This window comes from Odontesthes bonariensis, chromosome 16 (genome assembly GCF_027942865.1).
Source record: "Odontesthes bonariensis isolate fOdoBon6 chromosome 16, fOdoBon6.hap1, whole genome shotgun sequence".
NCBI lineage: Eukaryota > Metazoa > Chordata > Actinopteri > Atheriniformes > Atherinopsidae > Odontesthes > Odontesthes bonariensis.
Genome location: NC_134521.1, coordinates 26,362,132 through 26,369,108, shown reverse-complemented (window position 1 = coordinate 26,369,108; position 6,977 = coordinate 26,362,132). Strand labels below are relative to the sequence as shown.

Here is a 6,977-nt window from a genome sequence, read left to right as displayed (position 1 = left end):
CCAGCAGACGTACTGTGTCAGTGTCTGGAGGAAGTAAACACCTGGATGAGAGAGAATTTTCTACAATTAAATGAAGACAAAACTGAGATCATTCTGTTTGGTAGCAAAGAGAAGAGGGTCAGTTGATAAATATCTTGAGAATCGGGATCTTACAATCACTGACCAAGTTCGTAACCTCATAACCAGGAGAAACTCATCCATGCATTCATCTCCAGTAGACTCGATTACTGTAACGCTCTTTTAACTGAACTTCCCAAAAAGAGCATTAAACATCTGCAGCTCATCCAGAACGCTGCTGCTGGAGTTTTAACCCGGACTAAGACATCTGAACACATCACACCTGTTTTGAAATCGTTACACTGGTTTTCAGTCAGTTACAGAATAGATTTTAAAAATCTGCTGATGGTTTACAAATCCCAGAACGGTTTAGGCCCAAAATACATCTGTGATATGTTCAGAGAATATAAAGCCAGCAGAGCTCTTAGATCCAAGGACTCAGGTCAGCTGGTCCAGTCCAGAGTCCAGACTAAACATGGAGAAGCAGCATTTAGCTGTTATGCTGCAAACAAGTGGAACAAAATGCCAGTGGAGATTAAACTTTCACCAAATGTAGACATTTTTAAATCCAGGTTAAAGACATTTCTGTTCTCATTTGTCTGTTCATGAAATATCTTTTAACGTATCTAGACTGTTGCTTGTTTTTAAATTCATTTAAATGATTTTATTTGTTTCTCTTTATATTCTTTTGTGTATTTTAATGCTTCTTACACTCCCTGCTGCAATGCTTTTATTTTACGTAAAGCACTTTGAATTGTTTGTACATGAAATGTGCTATATTAATAAATATGATTTGATTTGATCTTAAGCAGTCTTCCCATTTTGTATCTCATTTAGCACCTCTTTATGGTTGTTTTGTGTCTCCATGGTCATTTCATTTTTCACTTTGCCCTTTTGTTTCTCTTTGTAGTCATTCTACTTATATTCTATTTTGAACATTTAGATATTTTGTAGCCTCTATGAGATCCTTTTGTGTCACGTCTGGGTTGTACTATCTCATAATAGCTTTTTTTCCCCCTAACGTTTGGAGTCATATTTCAGTCTATTTGTGTGTATTTTTGTGTTTGTGGTCATTTTTGTTATAATTTGGTCTTTTGCATCATTCATCCATCCATCCATTTTCTATACCCGCTGAATCCGTCGGTCGGGTCGCGGGGGGTCTGGAGCCTATCCCAGCGGTCATCGGGCGAGAGGCAGGGTGTCTTTTGCATCATTATCACGAAATTTGAAATTTTCTATTTCAAATATTTTCATTTCATGTCACTTAATAATTCAGAACTTTTTATATTACTCTTTTATGTGTGTTTTTCTATAATCTATTCTTAAGAAACGGTGTCTTCAGTAAACTCTAAATGTCTACAGTTTGGACATTTTACTGTTTAAACTTTACCTGCACGTCTAATTAGTTGCTTTAGTTAGTGGAACGCTACAGCTGTCACTGTTTTAAGTTTAAACTTCTGCCTCCTATCGCTGATTTTAAACTCATCAAAACAATACGGGATTACACACATTTTCACTGTTCCGCCATTAAAACAAACCGACCAATGTGGTGTCGTATATTCCCAAAGTGCCCGCCTCCAACTACATCTGATTGGTCGACTTGGTCCTCCGTTACCTTTCATCCGCTTCTCCCTCCAGGGAACAAGGTAAACTCGCTGCGAGGGGAGGAGAAGGAAAGCTCATTACTTAACGATGCCAGACACACTAGTCATTTACAATTGTACAAACTGTATCACTTTTTCCCCCCTCTGTTCCTGACTCGAGAAGGGGGGACCCATCACAGGGAAACAAGGAGTACAAGTTGAAAATCGCGGAGTGACCGAGAATCGCCAGGTACGTAAAGGGTAGTCGGGCAGCAGCAGGTGCATTTAGTATCACCCTGGCAGCCTGCTCAGTTTCGGTTGTCAACTGTCTCCCTCTTGGTAAATGTTTACAGTGAATACAGTCAAGGGATAGTTTTATGAAAACGCAGTAAGTTTTTTTTTTTTTTTTTTTTTTTACAGTAAACTTCTGTTTATACGTGGAGTTTAAAAAAAAAATGTTGTTCGTGCCGACAGGACTGTCCTTAAAGCCACAGCTGCTCACAGTTAATTTCTGTTCGGATTTGTAGCGGCAAACATAGACAGGCTTTCATAAAGTTGCTGTTTTCTGGGTCTGATCCTTTTTACGGATTTAGATGTTTATTATATTTTGTGTATATATTTTTATTTATGGTCTTTAATTTGCTATATATTGCCACTTCTCGGTCGCCTATAAGTGGTAAAACATTGGGCACATGAATTAATTATTGGGCAATAATAAAGAGTAAAACTAAAATCCTTTGCCTCCACCTTGAATGATGCAGGGTTTTTGGATTGTGGGGCAAAAACAAGCCACATTTGAATTGCTACTTCAGATGCTTTTGGCAGTGTAATAGACTGGCGAGACCAACTGCTGCCTTGACTACTGTTATCACCACATGTAATTGCTGTTGCCACACTCATTGTGATGCACAGAGCCTGCTGTCTGACAGAACTGAGAAAACAACATAAAATTGCCCTTGCCTCACCTCATCTCCTTCCCTTAAAATTGATACCATGCTCTAAATTATGCACAGGAGTGCCTTTTTACCGACTGCGTGGAGGAGTATGTTTTATTTAAAGTGGAAACAAAAGGCATCAGGCCTGTGGCACGGTGGCTCGGGGGGGAAACCAGATACTGGGGTTTTGTGCTGTGGCAGAATGCGACGCACTCATGCGGTGTGTTGGTAGGATGGCGGGTGCAAGAGTAGCACACTGGGCCCCTCTGTGCGCTGCTGCTGCTCGGTGCCATGCTCCGGCCGGGTCTCCTGCACCCCACATGGTGTCACCTAGAGGCTGCACAGAGACCCTAGGACAGAAGTTAGTCATGGTGGTGTTGCACGCTAGGATATACACAAAGACACCATAGTGCACTGAGACACAAGTACCCAAAGGTGCTCACATAAACACCATCTGACCCCACTCTCATTTATATGGAGAGCCGTGTCAGACAAAGCAACAATGACTTGACGCTAAGCCAAAGCATACAAGCAAATGGCAATACACCCATTTGTTAATATCGTACAGTTGGTGTGTACAAAAGCCTGAGTTGGTAGATTTTGTGTTTACAGGAAGATTAAAGAAGAAGGCAAGACGGAAACAAAAGTTGACAGTAAAGGGAAGGGCAGGGCTATAAAATGGAGAAGGGTCATAGGGGCTACGTGTAAACGTAGCCTGGCTGTTGAAACACAAGCTCTTTCGTCATCCTCGTTTTTTGCCGTCTCTCTTTCTCCAAGAAAACAAAGTCCAGAAAACGAGAAACGTTTGTGTGCTGCAGCCCCATAACTAACAATCAGCTTCCGGCTTGGAAGAGGGGCCTTTATGTAGTGTTGGTGTTGGATTCGGCAGTGTTGGATGGTCGTTTTTTTTTTTTTCAAGCAGTGGAAAATTACTCCTGGTGCGTGTGTGGCTTTGACTCGGATGTTTACATTCTTTATGTGACCTTTTACACGGCTCACCTCGAGACGAATGAACTAAATGGTCTGTTTGGGATCAGTTGCGATGGGTTGAAATTATTTCTGCGGCATCGAGGCAGTGACACGCTAAAAACGTAATGAATTTGACTGTTGTTCGTTCAAATAAAGTGGGATAACTGGCAGGAAAGCTGCGATTATCTTCATCAGATTATCAGATGCTGCTGTAATTGGATCGTCATCACTGTATGGCATCGCTTTGAACTTTACTCAAGGTGTCACACAATGGAGCAGGATGTGGCAGTAAGGTGCCGTGGGCTTAAATCAGTGAACAGCTCGTTGCTTTCTGTTATCCTTACCTTTTAAAAAGTCCCACTTTCCCGTAATGGATTTGTGAGGTTGTGGTAATTCCACCTCTCCCTTTGTAGCTGTGTGATGTGAGACCTCACCAGCATTTGATTTTCAGGAAAGTAGAAATGTCTTCCCTTTGTTAAGGAAAGGGCAGAAGTAGAGCGTGACTCATCCCAGTGGGAGAGGAATTCGCTGGCGTCACGTTGAACAGAGAAGTGTATGACTCTGCTGCTGTTTTACTAGCAAGAAAAAGGGGGGAGCGGGGGGGCAAGGACGCGCTAAACTAAATTGGATAATTGAGATTGTGTCTGTTGGGTTTAAGGTGAAAGTAAAGGCCAGGTTGCTCACCAAGGTCCACCAGATGTGTTATTATCAGTGAGGAAGGAGATAAAAAAAGCTGAAGTCTGGGAGGTTATGTCATACTTAAAGTGTGGTGATACTGGGACATGATGATTAAGCTCTAGTTAGCATGGTGGTTTGCTACCATAATGCGTAGTGATCTGGTGTGGGATCATTTTGATCGGGAGTCCTTGCAGAGGCTGAGACGACGACCAGTGCAACATTTTCGAGTGAAGGAATCTTTCTGCACAGGCCTTCAGGTTTGCTTGATGTGAAGATAGTCTTCAGATGATTTCATTCTGTGAGAGGGAGCAGAGAAGATGAAGACAAAGAGTTAAAGCACTGGCATTAATATTGAAATGTCCGCTGCTTTAATAGTAAATCTGGAGAGTGTGTGTTTACACGTTGGTGGTTATGGCCTAAAAGTGAACTCCCCATCCTTATCTGAAGCTTCCATTAGCATCTTTTAAGAATGTGCGGGCTGACGGGAGCATCGGTGAACTATTTCAAGGATATTCCCCTCGTTTGTCCTGCACTCTGACCTCCACCTGCACGGAGCAGGTCTGCCAGCGAGCACTACCTTCTCCCCGCATGGCTGACATTCCACACACCGTGGGGGCTCTCCTTTCCATGTGCTGATTTCAAAACCTGTTCAGGAAACATATTCCCAACTTCATCCACTAAACCAGAGCCTCTTTGCTCTCTTTCCTCAGCTTTTGTCTTCTTTCCTGTCTACTGTTTTGAACTATTTTCAGCTGGGTGGGCCAAGTTTTTTTTTTTTTTTTGGGTGTTTCTCTCCCTTTGGCCTACCAGGGTTCGACCACTTGCTTCTCTGTAATTGTGATCTGTTGTCAGACCCTCCCTCTTTTGTCCTAGGAGGAGAAAGGTCTCATAGAGTCCTATACAACTGACAGACAGAAAGGAGAAAAAATGGCTGACCGAGGTTATTGCTGGTTAATACGAGACCCCCTGAGGACAGGCAGGAAAATATGTGCGGTTATGTGTGTCTGTCTGCCTATTCTAGTTCTCTGACAGGACCACACCTACCCTATTGTATGGCCCTATAAGACCCTCATTGTGACACGGCAGTGTCAGATGACATGTAGGTATTAGTGGATGTGTGTAGGCTTTTAAAAAGACTTCCTGTCCTTCCCTACGTTTTTCTTTTCTATACACAGATCGAACCATAGCAGCAACACACTGCTGGGACATTAAAGAAAAACATCATTAATGTGGAAAACATAAAAGCATTTATGGAAACGTGGCAATGGGGATTTTTACGACTTCCGCCCTTGTTTTTGTTTTGTTTTTTGAGCGGGAATTGGATTTGCATCCATCTGTGAAGTTTGCATTTATGTGCCGTGCGGACTGCTCCGCTGTAGTGCATCACCCCAGCAGCTCTGCTGCAGGGTTTCATAGCCTCTGATGAAAAGGTGTGGGTGAGGGGTTGTCACTGAGACGCATTAATGGGACTGTGATGTTGACTCATGAAAGAGGCATTTACAGCTGTCCGACATGGCTGGAAGTGTGTGTGTGTGTGTATTCAGTCTGAGCTGAAATGGCATTAGCACCTGGGTTGTTGAGTCAGTTATTAGAAAAATAACGAGAAAGTTGAGGTAAAATGGGGATTAAATGATTAGTTGAGGACATTAGACATTATTTAGATTACTATGTACTGTTAACCTCTTTATTTTAAGCAAAAATCGTAAAGAGGGGCAGACATTCTCTGGCCTATCGCATCAAAAAAATTGGATGCTTTTCACTTGTTTGTATAGTTGTAAACTACCTTTGTTTGCGTTATTGACAAGTTTGAAAACTATTGATTTAAAAAAATGTGCTTCAAGCAGCCACGAATGTGATCGAAAATAAAAACAATCTGTGAAACTTGAGAATTTGCTCAATTGTACACGGGTATATTTTCCATGTTAAATGATCTTGGATTTAAAAAAAAAAAAAAGAGAAAACAAATAGTGTCATTTCTCTCCCAGGTTTCAAAGTCCAAAGTGTAACGCAGTGTTTTCTGGTGAAGTTTAATCTCCATGCGATTTGTTTTACAGCCCCCCCCCCATCTAACCCCTCACTCCTCCCCTGCTCAGAGGTGGGAAACCTGCACTGCCAGCAGTAAAATGAGTCCATTGTGATCAACTCCTCCAAATTAACCACAGTGGCAGACTTGGTGCTGGGCAGCACAATAGAGATTAGAAATCACTTGACTCCCAAGCTTGATGATCAGTCCTATTGGGTTACTGTGTAAGTTTCAAAAGCAGGACAATTAAAAGTTAACACCAGGTTAATCAGGCTTCATCACAATAGAATGTCTCGATCTGTAACTAGAGGTGTAGGCGGGGCTCTGTAATTACCAGCAGGTTAGACGCTCATTTTCTCTTTTGATAGAGCTCAAAAATATGTTCTGCCGTCAAGTAGACGCCAGGTGGGTTGATTTAAAAATAATATATATATATATATATATATATCTTATTGTAACTGTGCTGCAATATAACCAAGACTGACAGGATGTGGGATGAATTAATGACTTTCTTTCTTCGCAGAGTTGGGTTTGAGTAGCACATACTCAGAATGACTTATTATGAGAGGCATGGCAGCTCGTTCATGGAAAAGTTATTGCTTGCGATTGCTTTGTGGTGCCTTGAAGAATGCAGAGCAAGCGTTATGAAACGGAGGACACTAATTAAATTTCATATCCCAAACCTTCAGTGTCTCGGTGCCAAAAAGGTGAATGATTTCCTTCATGCGTGCG

At 41.9% G+C, this 6,977-nt stretch overlaps 1 protein-coding gene across 2 annotated transcripts in view; it reads left to right on the top strand.

Annotated features, from left to right (window-relative positions):
* The first annotated feature begins 1,696 nt into the window (after positions 1-1,696).
* shroom1 (shroom family member 1) overlaps positions 1,697-6,977 on the top strand; it is a 28,825-nt gene continuing 23,544 nt past the window's right edge. For both annotated transcript variants that reach the window (XM_075486711.1, XM_075486710.1), the window contains exon 1: positions 1,697-1,890. The gene's annotated coding sequence lies outside the window, so the exon portion shown is untranslated. The remainder of the gene's footprint in view (positions 1,891-6,977) is intronic.